The sequence below is a fragment of the Wolffia australiana genome, chromosome 12 (genome assembly GCF_029677425.1).
Source record: "Wolffia australiana isolate 7733 chromosome 12, ASM2967742v1".
In the NCBI taxonomy this organism is placed as follows: Eukaryota; Viridiplantae; Streptophyta; class Magnoliopsida; order Alismatales; family Araceae; genus Wolffia; species Wolffia australiana.
The window spans coordinates 1,200,226-1,213,819 of record NC_135846.1 but is presented as its reverse complement, the minus strand read 5'-3'; the positions used below and the strand labels follow the sequence as shown (position 1 = coordinate 1,213,819).

The window sequence follows — 13,594 nt, the reverse complement described above, 5'->3', positions numbered from 1 at the left end:
TTCTTCAAGGTAGAGGTGAGCTCCTCCAATTTCTGGTTGGTCTCCCTTAGGCCCGCTTGTAGCTCTCCCTCCTTGGCGTTGACCTGCAGAACTCCTGCTCTCTTGGGCTGCACATTCCTCCCATTCTGATTGGCTCCAATCTCCTGCAAATCAGTTTCTGCAGCTCTCTCCAAACTATCAAAACTTCATCCTCATATGCAGTATAGAACGTTCCACCGGTAGCGAGATTTACTTTGTTTTTCATAAAATCAGAGAGAGACTCATAAAATATTTGGGCTAATTGACATTGTTCAATGCCATGGTGAGGACATTTCCTCAACAAATCATTGAATCTCTCCCATGACTCACTAAAAGCTTCTCCATCATGAGGATGGAAATTGTGAATTTCCCTTCTATAGAAATTCGTTTTGGAGAGAGGGTAGAATTTTTGCAGAAATTTTCCTTGCATCTCATCCCATGAGTTAAAGGTGATTCCTAAATTACGATACCAAGAAAATGCTTTGTCTTTCAAAGTTAGAGGAAAATATTTCATTTTTAAAATTTCTGTAGAAATTCCTGGAACGTTTTGAGATGAACACCTAATATGGAAGTCATCAAGAAATTCTAAGGGATTTTGAGCAGGCAGTCCATTAAATTCAGGTAAGGAATGAATTAATGCATTGTCATATCGAAAGGAGATACCGTCACCGATGTTAAGATTTACATCAGTTTGACGTAGGCTTCCCGACGGTGTCGACCTGTCAAGCATGGTCCTTCTCCTCTCATGATGCTGATGAATCTCTTCAGCCATATTCTCCTGCTGAATTTCAGGTTCTGTAACTGTAGAATCTAGAGAGGTGTCTCTAATGTCCTTCTCTACAGATTTTTCACCAGCTCCTGAACGTGTTACTACCATAAATCTTCAGCAAACGGTTAGAATAACAATAGGCTGAGGATTGTTAAGTCCTTCAGCTCTAGGAGAATCAACAAAAATGACTGTAGATTCAGGAAAATGACTGTAGATTTGCAAAAAAATGACTGTAGATTCAGAGAATTGACTGTAGATTTAAAGAAAATAAAAATTCCTACTGTTATACCGTGCTCCCCGGCAGCGGCGCCAGTTGATAAGCTCAATTTTACTGTGTTTTTTACTGGTTATTTATCAGTAACATGTGTGAGGATTAAGCTTATTCAACGAATTTATAAACCTCACAAGTTAGGGCGAGTGAGGGTCGATCCACAGGGAGCAAAAGCAAAAACAGCAGGAAATTCCTTTTCAGTACGTTAAAGTGCAACTTAATCAAGCCGTCTACAGAGACACCTTTGGGGCAAAGGATCGAACACCTTGCGTGCAGGGATAACCTGCGCGCAAGGTGTTGCGTGCTTGGCGGCCTCCTGCGCGCTGACTATGCAGCGCGCGGCGGCTGCCTATGCACGGAATGCCTGCACGCAACTGCGTGCTGCGTGCGGTTGTGCGCAGCAGTGCGCTGCTGCGTGCTGCGCGCGGCTGCGTGCTGCGTGCGCAGCGCGGTTGTGCGCGCGCTGCCAGCGCGCGCTGTCTGTGCGCGCTGCGCGCTGCTTGCGCTGCACGCGATTGCGTGTGGCGTCAGTTGCACGCGGGTGCACGCGGCTGCGTGCTGCGTGCGGCTGTGCACGGCTGAGCGCGGCGGCTTTGCTGCACACGGCGTGGTGGAGATGCGGAGGAGTTCTGTTCTTTTGGAAGATTTGGGGAAGACGATTTGAACAACAAAGGAACAAAGTTTAAACTGAAATCAAATCTAAAACGAAACAATCCTCAGTTGGAAAACATTGGAAGATCTTGTGACTCTTCCAACCCAACCAAAATTGTCTGAGAAGAGAGGGATTACAGGGCTGAAGCTTGCGATTTCCCCACGTCGGGTGTCACGTCCTTGCGGCGAGGCGTGGTTCTTCAATCCAAGCTATCTTCAATCTGTTCTTCCTCTCCAACTCCAAAAGCTCATCAGCTCCTGGAGGGTGCAGAAATCCTCTTCTCCAAGACCTAGTTTCCTTAGAGAAAATTCTGAACACCTAAACTCCTCTCTCAAGAGAGTATTTATAGGTTTTCTCTTAAGTCATGCCCAGGGGCATTTTCGTAATTTTTGCCACTTCGAATTTTTGCCCACTTCTGTTGATCCTCCTCTCTTCCTTGATCTTCTTAGCCTGTTTCTGAATGTTCACTAGCCATAAAACATTAAATATATTCCACTTGATTCAAAGAATCAAGTGGGGTTAGTGATTTCATAAAACAATACATATGCATGAACTTAGCATGAATTCACAAGATAATTGTAATGAATTTAAACTTGAGAACTTGATTATTTGATGACATATTTTAGAGTCATCACCCACATGTCCTGTAGCGAGCTTCACATGCACCATCGACCCAAAAGTTCTCAAATGGTCCACATTGGGCTTGCTATCGGTCCAGGCTTCGTATGGAGTTTGGCCCTGCAGACTTTTAGTAATAGACCGATTAAGAATGTAAATGGCTGTACTTACAGCTTCTCCCCAAAGCTCTCTGGGAAGTTCTTTAGCCTTGAGCATAGCTCGGACCATGGACATTACAGTCCTGTTCTTCTTCTCCACGACCCCATTCTCCTGAGGTGAGTAAGGTGCAGTCAACTGTCTCTTGATGCCATGCTCTGAACAGAACTTTGAGAACTCATCAGAAGTGAATTCTCCCCCTCTGTCCGTCCTGAGTGTCTTTATTTTCACCTCTTTCTCCGTTTCTGCCAAGTTCTTGAAACGCTTGAGTGCCTCAAAGGCATCTGATTTCTGTCTCAACATTGCCACCCAGGTTAATCTTGAATAATCATCAATGATTAGAAGAAAGTACCTGCTCCCCCCCAAGGTGGGTGGTGAGATAGGACCACGCAAATCAGCATGAATGAGCTCCAAAGGCTTTGATGCTCGAAAAATGGATGCCTGTGGGAATGGCACCCGATGTTGCTTTCTTGCAACACAGCTTTTGCAGATTTCAGCAAGCAAGTTGAGCTGGGGAAGACCTTCTACCAGATTTTTCTTGGACATTTCCTTCAGTGTATGAACGCTGGAGTGGCCAAAACAAGAGTGCCACAACCAGGTTTCAGAGTCGTCTTTTGCAATGATCAGACATTGATCCACCACATTGAGTTTCAGCAGGTAGAGCCGTCCCTCTGATCTCTTTACTTCTGCAGATAATTGCCCATCAGAGTAAAATATAGTCAATTTACCTTCTGCCGTGGTCATCTTGCATCCTTCTTCATCCAATCTGCCAAGACTGAGGATGTTTGCTGCCAAGTTAGGAACAAACAACACCTTGGGAAGCCGGAGAGTGCTGCCATTTTTCTGAGTTATCACGATATCACCTGTCCCTCTACTAGGAATCTTTGAGTTATCCCCAAATTTCACAAATCCGGACACTGATTCATCGAGATTGCAGAAGAAATTCCGCTGTCCAGACATGTGGTTTGTTGCTCTCGTGTCGAGATACCAGTAATCTGAAACTTCTATACCATAGTCAGATCCAAGCAAGAGTGAATTTGATAAACTTGCCTCTTCTACGGCCATCAGAAGGGAGGATGTTGCAGTCGGTGCAAGGACGCTTGCGGTCGCCGGTGCTGTAGTTGTTTCAGCAACAAATGCCCAATCTGCGCTCTCCTTCCTTTTGCTTATGCATTCATATGCAAAATCCCATATCTCTGACAGTTGTAGCATTGGATTCGTGACTTGTCAAACGGCTTGCTCTCTCTATTTTCTTCATGAGCTGAAGCTCGTCCTCGGCTCCTTCCTCTGCCTCTTCCTCTGCCATGGTGGTGGTTTCGACCTCCACCACGAGATGAGGATCCTTCTTCATTCTTAATTTTCATCTTGTTCATGGATTTCACCAGCAATGCTTGCTCCTCTTCACAAGTCTCCCGCTCCTTGAGTCGCAACTCGTGGACGGTGAGGGACCCAATAACTTCATCGGGGCTTATCTTATCTAGGTCTCCATACTGCTCAAAGGACAGGGTGAGTGCATCGAATTTTGAAGGAGTCGCCCTCAAGAACCGCCGCACAGCTTCTCGCTCTTCTACCACCTCGCCCAAAGTCCGCAACTCGGAGAGAATTTGCGTGAATTTCATCGCAAAATCCACGACTGAATCATTCCTGGACATGGTAAGCATCTCAAAATCACGTTTCAAACCTTGTATGCGGGACTGAATCACTCTGTCCACGCCGAGATTCCTCTGCCATTGGATATCCCAGTTCTCCTTGGCCGTCTTCTTCGCATCCAGCATGACCATGACGTCTTCCGGCATTGTGCTCTGGATCACCGAGAGCGCCATTCTATCCTTCTTCTTTGGGACATCATTGTCCACCATGACTAACCACAAATCATGAGATTCGAGCAGTACCTCCATCCGCATTGCCCAGACGCGGTAGTTCATCTTGGAGAGCATGAGGGGCGTCGCTGCCGAAACCGCCATCTCCATTCCACGATCTCCTGCCTTCTTCGCCATCTTCAGAATCCCAACGATGTTAAGCCAAGGCTCTGATACCAAATGTTGGCTATGGGAAGCCTGAGAACCTCTCAAGAACCTACTAAGACTGGAAAGAAAGCAAGGAAGAAAAAGAAGCACTCGTGGAAAAAAAAACGAGTTCTCAGGGTGTGCATTTTATCAAACACATAGCCCCTTTTAAAGAGCGTTCAACACAGAATAGTCAAAGAGAGTCTTTAACTAACTCCACGTGACAGCTGGCGTCGAGCTGAGGTGGCACCATCCTTGCCGTAATAACTCCTTGAGACGGACGGTCGTGATTAAACCGAAACAGATCCCGTAACGACCATTGTTCTAGAAGCAGAGCCAGCGACGGCGATCCTCCGGCGAGCTTGAGCAACACCCCATCATGCTCTCAGGCCATCCTATTCATCCTTGCCATCCAAGTGATTGCAAATCTCGCCGCTAATTGGATGATATGCTTACTCCTTTCGTACCTTTGCCGTAGACCCCTAAACGAAACTATGTTCCGGTAGTTGTGGATCAAACCTCCGGAGTAGTTGTTGTTGTCGAGGGATCTGTGTACAGAGAAACCGTTTATGCGTCTCCACTATTTAAGAAATTTTACTGTGGACAATGCGCTCATGTTGCTGTGAATGTTTGCAGGCGCCTCACGCACCCCACTATCGCCGCCTTCATTGAACGCCTCAATGACGTTGTGCAACACAATTAGTGCGAAGTACGATGGACGTTGCGGGAGCGATGAGAACTGCGCCACAATTTGCGAGTCCGAGGGGTTCCTCGGGGGAGAGTGCCGTGGAATACTGTGGCCCGACTGTATGTGTGTCGAAGCCTGTTAAGCGCTGGAACATCCCCGAATACAGAAGCCAGTATGGAGCCTCCTTAAGAGTCTATTTTCATTTTCATGACGCTGTAAGTTTATACGTACAAGTGTGCAATAGAAAGCATATGTCCCAGCTAATTGGCTGATAGACCTATGATATCATCAAGGAGTTTATGCTGGGCTTTCTCCAAAATGCCTTTACAATACGTTTGTGCTCTTATCCTTATTTTGTTGGCGACGACCTTGTGGGTGGGGTTCTGTAGTTGCAAAGTACATATTGTCACTTCTCTGGTTCAATCTCAATGAACTTGTCCAAAATTTTGGACCTTGTTCACCTACTAGTTCGGGAGGAGGTGTTGTCATTAACCTCTATGCCTAGTCATTCGTCGAATACTAATGCCGTAACTCCTATAGTCAATTTTGCATGGTACCCGATGTGGCCTCCATTGGTTTATTGTGTGATGATGTAAGACAATGCGTTGAGAAATTCAGATTGAAAAATTGTGTAACCTCAGATATTCAGGATCACAGAAATTTTTGTCCATCTAATAACCATTTCTCATACGATTCAGGATACAAGCCATGTGAAAATGGATATAAGTATATAAAGTATGTCACGTTAAGAACTTGTAAAAGAAACATCTTTTAATGAGGCCAAAACATAATCAATTCTTCTAATTTTTTGAAGGAGATGAAGAGGGACAGAGAGATTGGAATGGAGGGGTAGGTGGAGAGAGAATTGAGATAGAGAGCTATGCACATATAGAAATAAATTTGAAGAGAGAGACATACAGAGGAGGAGAGACATGGGAAGGGAAAATACTGATAGATAGGCTGGGAAAAAATATGTGGAGAGAAGGGAGATAGGGACAGAGAGAGACAGAGATATGTAGGTAGAGATACATATAGGGACGGAGAAATATGTGTGGGGCGAGAGAGACGCAGAGCAGAGAGATATATGCAGTGAAGAAGAGAGTGGTATAGAGAGAGATATGTAGTGAGAGATGAAGGGAGCGAGAGAGAATGAGATGGCAAGGCATACACATATGCAGGGACAAGAGAGATTCAGAATGCGAGAGAGGGAACGATATGCATGGACTTATTGTTGTTGAGACATATTTCATATATGTAGGGAAGAAGAGATGCAGATAGGAAGATATAAAAAGATATATTTAGTGATGAAATGAGAGAGTCGCAGCAAGGAAAAAAATCAAAGACAAAAATTAGAGAATATATATCAGAGAGAGAGAGAGAGGGAGACAAACATATATAATAATGTGAGAGAAACTTAAAAAAAGAGCAATGTAGGGGTAAGCAGTGAGAAGAGTGAGAGAAAAATAAAGAGATCATACCAGAAAGGGAGTTGCGGAGAGAGTAGGAGAATTTGACTGTAATGCAGATAATAAGGAGAGAAAATAAAATATATATATTCAAATGGATGAGCAACGAGAGGAGAGAGAGACAGAAAAATAAAGAGAGTACATGAGAAAGGGAGTTCTAGATAGAGGGCTGTAGAGAAACAGAGATGCAGAGAGAGGGAGGAGGAGAATTTGACAACATGTATAGTATGATTAGAAAAACTCAAATAGAGATCGAGATATGGAAAGGCAAGGGGGGGGGACACAAGAAAATAAAGAGAGTAAATGAGAGAGGGAGTTGCAGAGAGAGTGCAGTAGAGAAACAGAGATGCAGGGAGAGGGAGAAGGAAAATTCGACAACACATAGAAAATGACAAGAGAAACTGAAGTAAAAATCTACTGATGGATAACCACGGAGAGAGGGAAAGAAAATACAATAGATGAGAAGAGAGCTGTAGAGAGAGGGATGTAGGGAGACAGAGATGCAGTGAGAGAGAGGATGAGAATTAGACAATATGCAGAAACGGATGAGAGAAGCGTAAATAGAGATCTGTGAATGGATTAGCAAGGAGAGAGAGAGAAAAACGAAGATAGTGGATGAGAAAGGGAGTTGGAGAGAGAGAGGGAGACAAAGATGCAAGGAGAATGAAGAGGAGCGTTAGACAACCTGTTATAATTGATGAGAAAAACTGAAACAGAGATGTACAGATGGGTAGGCAAGAGAGAGAAAGAAAAGATATTTGATGAGAAACAGAGTTGAATAGAGAGGGCTGTAGAGAGAGAGAAGAAGACAAGGATGCAGAGGGAGAGAGAAGGACAATTATATTATACTGTAGGAAATGTCAAGGGATCTATTGATGGACAGGCAAGGGGAGAGAGAAAGAAAGAAAAAGTGGATGAGAAAGGGATTTTTGGAGAGAGGGCTGCGCAGGGAGAGAGGAAAATAGAGATATAGGGAGAGAGAAGAGAATGAGACTATGTAGTGAGAGATAGGCAAAAAGTTTTAGATAGATACATAACGAGACAAATTATCAGATTTACAGTCACGTATCTACATGAAGGATCGAAATGTATAAAGGACGAGAGACAGAGCTTTATATATATACAAACCAACATATTCATCTTTATATAGAATAAATGAGAGCAGTGGATAATCACATACATATGAGAAGAGAACACAGGCATGCCTCTCCGCATTTCTCTGATGTAAACAGAAATTGAACAAAGAATGAAAGGATAAAAGACAAAAAAATAATGTGTAAAGTGAATATGTGTGGAGACTCAATAGAGATCTATGGAGGGCTAGAGAGATTTGAAGCGTGTGAGAGATAAAGCTATCCCGAGAGATAGGGATAGATGCAGGGAACAAAGAAGATATATAGAGGGTTAATGAGGAATGCAAAAAGCAAGAGAGAGATGTCAGAAGAGGCAGAGGACAAAGAGCGGTGAAGAAATTGAAGGAGATACGCAGTAACAGAGAGAGATCGCCCATGGAGACTACAACTGACTCGAAACCAGAGAAATATGGTAACAAGATCAAGTGTTGTCATCAAGCTTGAAATGTGCACAACTAGTAGAGGACAACAGATAACAGTTAAAACTCAAAGCTAATAGTATGTTATAAATACTAACCAATAAAATTGAGAGCAGAGGATTCTAGACAAGAGACCAGAGCAAATCAAGAGTTAGAGAGGTTGATTGCCCTAGAGAAAAATCATCTCGATAGAGAGATAAAGAGGTTGATTGTCCGTCAACAAGGGGGCAGGAGGAATGGCTTGTATGGGCGAGATTCAGTAACCGATATTTACATAGTAACTACTCAACCGATTTTGTCTTGCAGACATTAGATAGGAGTATACTCCACTGGACGAGATGACTTTTATATGGGATGGGATGTGGACAAAAAAATCTAGGACGTCATAAAGTTCAGATGAGACCAAGCGACACACGCCTAAAAAATTGGACATGGGATGGGATGATGTTTGTCCTGTCCCATCCTTTGTCCACGTCCTTGATCAGTGTGCGCTATACGGTGATTGCTTAGGTATTTATATATGAAACTTTAGAAGGGTAGGCTAGAGGTATTATTATCATATTGGATGGCAAGGAGGAAAAATGCTAAAAGTGACTCTTCTGAAAGAAGAGACCCCTAAAATATTTGTACATGGACTTATTTGGTCCAAACAAATCACAAGGCTTCAATGTAAAAATATACATAATAATAACAATAACTACTCAAAATATATTGGGTGATGGGAGCCATCTATCACCAAGGATCCAATCTCAATCGGCTTGAGGAGCCAGGCCTGAGTTTAAAGACCCAGACTTGAAGTATTTTGCCTAGTTAGTCCATGGGCCCCTAGAGGTTGATACTATATTTGTTCATGCTTTTAGGGTTCTTTTAATTTTTAGGCCTTGCATGCAAGCCAATCCATTTGTGTGTTTGTGTTTGTTTGCATATGTTTGGGCCTGTCTATGGTCATGTATGTGGGCCTCTCCTTTTAGGGGCCCATTGAACCCTTTATGTGGGCCTATCTCCCTATTTTTCTCGGCGGGGCCATATTACCCACTATGTAAAATGGCAGGGGCTACCCCCTCCTCAGAAAAAAAGTGTGAAGAATTGAAAAAAAATTCAAGAGTTATTTTTTTCTTACTTCATTAGTTTTTGCTATTTTTCCGATTTTACCGTTTTATTTGTTTATTCCATTTTCAGGAAATCCTAACACCTTTCAGTATTCCTCGGCACTGCCTACGCTGACTGCACTATCCTTGTCGTCGTGCCGGTCAGCCCTGTGCAATCCTCACAGTCACGCGTCCCTTTGCACTGCCCCCATGCACAGCTTGTGGTGATGTCACGCACTAAATTGTAGATGACATGAAATAGTCAAACCATCTGGTAAAAACTTTTCAATATCCTCATATTGTATTTTAAAACCTATTATTACTTTATTAATTAATTGTTCAACATATCATGTGAGTTATATTCTAACTAGTGCTTATGCACACCAAGTGAAACAGCTTTGTTATAGATTATGCATCCTAATGTCATATCTTCAAATTGTCTATTGATATTTAAAGGGCTTAAGCGAAGGAATTATTTTATAGGACCTAGCTTATGTTCTAAATTTTTATTTTTCTCAGTAAGCAACCAGATTTTCATCTATATTAATCAAATAAAGTTACTCCATGGCCTATTGGCCAAAGGGAGTAATTTAATAACTTAACCATTTAAATACATTCCTCCATTGAACATTTTCATCCAAAAATCAATTGTTCGCCACAGTCATCCAGTTAATTGGAATAGACAAATTAAGAATCTTTTTCTGGGATTACTATCTCAGTAGTTTTACTAAAATCTGAAGATTTTTTTAAAAACCATATTTTAGAAGAAATATATCTTTTGAAATTTTTTTTTTAGTTGGATGTCCAACATTCATCTAGTATGGAGTTTGTCATAGCAACCACAACATTCTTTGAAAGTTATACCTTTATTTATTGATTGGAATAGATTTGTACATGTTTCTAGACTGCACTACAACAAACTAGGCTCCTTGGTTTCCACACTCTTTTATCATGAAGTAGATATTATGTCATCCTTCTGAACATGGATGATTTGGGAATGTGCTACCAATTTAAGTTTAAAAATCCGTGAACCTAAAACTATAAAGATGGGCACATCTGAATCCTTAAATTTCACGATACATCTCTGAATTTTTTGATAGATATGTTATGGTCTCTTCTACACTACTATACATCGTAATGTTTGGATTAGGATTTGTAATGATTTAAGTTCACCAGGGGCCGAAGAAGTAGAAAATAATGCAAGAACAATATTAAAACATGAGGTCCTTCGATTTTGGAAGGAACTTAGAAATTTACAGATTTATGTGAGCAGTTTCTCTATCTTCTTACCTGTAGTTATTTAACCAAAACACCAATATATATTCAGGGATTTCCAAGTTACCCTCTTTCACTAAGCATAGAACAAAATACAATGAGGACAAAGAGAGTTTTGAATGCATTTAAAACATCCACCGATATTCTGGAGGGCATGTTTGCACAAGTGAGACAACAGGTGCGTTCAATGATATTGTGAAACAAAGGCTATGGGTGGGGCTTAATTCAACTATTAGATAAATGAAGAATTATTTAATTATTAGATTTTCTAAATAAAAACTATTTCTACACTATTGGATCGGTAGATATTATTTTATTGAATCTCATGCAACATAAAATATTTTATTGGAAGGTTGATCTCACACTTATTTCATGTAAAGGTGTAAATTGACGATAAATAACAAACAGTGTATCATCTTTCTAGATTGTAATGGCACTTATGATTTAGTTGTTGATGGTTGTACCATAGGAGTTCAAACAATGAACCTGCACAGTTTGCTCACATTATTGTTTCCCTCGTAACATTGGACTATTTAATGATTGTGACATTAATTAGACAAATAGGTTCTATAGGCAAGCTAATTTATAGTATTGTGATGAACCTTAACCATTTTGAAGTATTTCATTAATGGGTATTCAAGATTTATGAGCTTGACGATAAACAGTGCAAGATTATAAACACCTATTGATATTCTTCATGTCAAGGAGAATAAGCTACTTAAACCATACACTTTCAATTTGAACTCTGCATTATTTTTTATCTTCATTCATTTTATTTGAAGGACCTAGACTCATAATGCTATCCTATAGCCATGGCTATCATATTTGCTTAATCAGCCACAGACTAAGTGAAAATGAAGAGTAAAACATTAGCTTACCATTGGTGTAGAGGTTGTTAAGTTGTCGTCAAATGACTGTTTTAAAACTCTGGTGAACATAAATCCATTCATTGATCTGGAATACCTACCCATGTGGGTTTCAAACATTTTGAGTGGTCCTACAGGTATTGCTGAACTTCATCCAATCACTTATTTTTAGATGGTTGGCAATCCAATGACCATTAAGTCTAGTGCATGAATGACTTTATAAAATACTGCATCAGGACAATACAGCAGCATATGACATTAGTGATATCATGACTATCCAATATTATGTGCATGCTGTATAGGCGTGTTATGAGTTAAAATATGGATCATAAGAATTATTTAATAAAGATTAATCCAACTGATGGAATGTACTAAGAATGCAGAGTCCCTAATAAGAAACCCTCAAGGAAGTCTCATTTTAAATTTGTCTTAGGTAAAGTATCTGATCTTCCTGTTAACAATGAGCACAAATCTTATGTGGCCATCATGAAATTTAGCTTTACATAGGAGAAGCTATTAAGCATATTTCTTGCAGCTGCACAAACACCAACAGATGATAGGATGTTTCACGGGAGAAAATTTCATGATCGGATCACGAATGGGGCTGTTTTCCGGAATATAAAAATAAATGTTCTTTCATAATTTAAACGTTCCCAGGATGCCAAATTGCGGTTATGATGAACACTGCCATGTGGTTCCATTTTCTAGCATGAAAGTTTTTGATGTTAAATAAATACCAAAAAGGAAATCAACGTGAGTTGGTATAAACTATAGCCCTACGCGGATGTTGGAACTCTAGCAGCGTCATTCACCAATTGGAAAATAAAGTACTAAACTTGATTATCATGCACTCTAGAAGGCTTCTGCACTTCCCCTCGTGCTTCTTCTTTCCTTTTAATACACAATGTCCAGCATTTGTGTCATGGCTTTCTAGTTTTGTTTCCATGAGTTTCCTTTATCTTTTGGGGAACTTATATGAAGAAACTCATATAGTGTGGGTCAGGTTTGTATCGCACAAACACCAGCTGTACATCAGTTTCCTCGATCAATCGATGGCCATATCTTCTTCAGTTTCTAACTCTAGTGAAACTACTTTTAAATGCACCTTTCTATAAATGCATTTAGGATACTGCATGCGATGCTAACATAGAAGTAACAGATTATTATTGGAGTTTCAAAGATTACCGAATATTGATATTTTAATCCACCTATTTTGAATACTTAAATACATGTTTGAGGGTGTTTAAACATGTTCTCTTCATATTCCTATTAAAAGTGCATTCAAAATGGACATCAAACTATCTTCAAAGAACAACACTGTCTGACCCAGCTTGTATGATAGGACTGACTGGTCATCTCATGATTGGCATGAAGACACTAAGTAGAACAATGGGCCTTTATAAAGAGAGAGTTCCGTTGGTTGATTGGTATTAATTGCCGCAAGATATTGTAGCTAATTGTGAACGAGGTTTATTTAAGTAAGGATAGTATAAGTGATCTATTGACCTGAGACATTAGGGGTGTATTGTGTATGCAAAGCTGTGTTTTGAATAAATACTTTGCACATGTCTATAATCACAAGATTTAAACATGTCTGCACTGTGATGTAAAATAAGTGCACGAAGGTGATTGTGTCGTCGAGATGTTACCTTCCATCATTGGTAGAATAGGAGAGTGTCTCAAGAAAGATGATTCATGTATTTTAGACTTGGTAGTGCAGATATTTGAAAATTTGTTTTCGAATGATCTTTGTTACGCATCAGTAATAATCGAAATCTTTAGAATTTGCAGTTACTATGTTTCTCTCTCTTTTTCTCTATCTCGCTCTCTTTCCTTCTCTCCTTTCTACTCTGACTCTCTTCTGTGCTCTTTCTACTTCTGCACATTTGTCTTTCTTTATCATACTCTTTTACTCCTTGGATGTCTCTTAGTCTCTCTATATCCAATTCTCTCTTTCTCTTCCACTTTTCTTAATTATTGGAAAAACATGATGCTGTGTACGGCCAATCGTAGGGTTGAGCCCGTATACCAATCCAACCGTGCCTTGGATGCCAGCAAAGGATTTTTATTTATTATTTAGATTGTTTATCAGTGTTTATAGGCATTGTGTGAGTGTAAATGTCTCAGTTCCACACAGGCCGTACTGACGCCACACCCATGGTGTAATAA

At 40.6% G+C, this 13,594-nt stretch overlaps 1 non-coding gene across 1 annotated transcript; it reads left to right on the top strand.

The window, feature by feature from the left end:
* The first annotated feature begins 294 nt into the window (after nt 1-294).
* LOC144710776 (small nucleolar RNA R71) lies at nt 295-400 on the top strand. The gene has a single exon (XR_013583414.1). It is a non-coding gene; the product is annotated as a small nucleolar RNA R71 (small nucleolar RNA).
* The last annotated feature ends 13,194 nt before the right edge of the window (nt 401-13,594 follow it).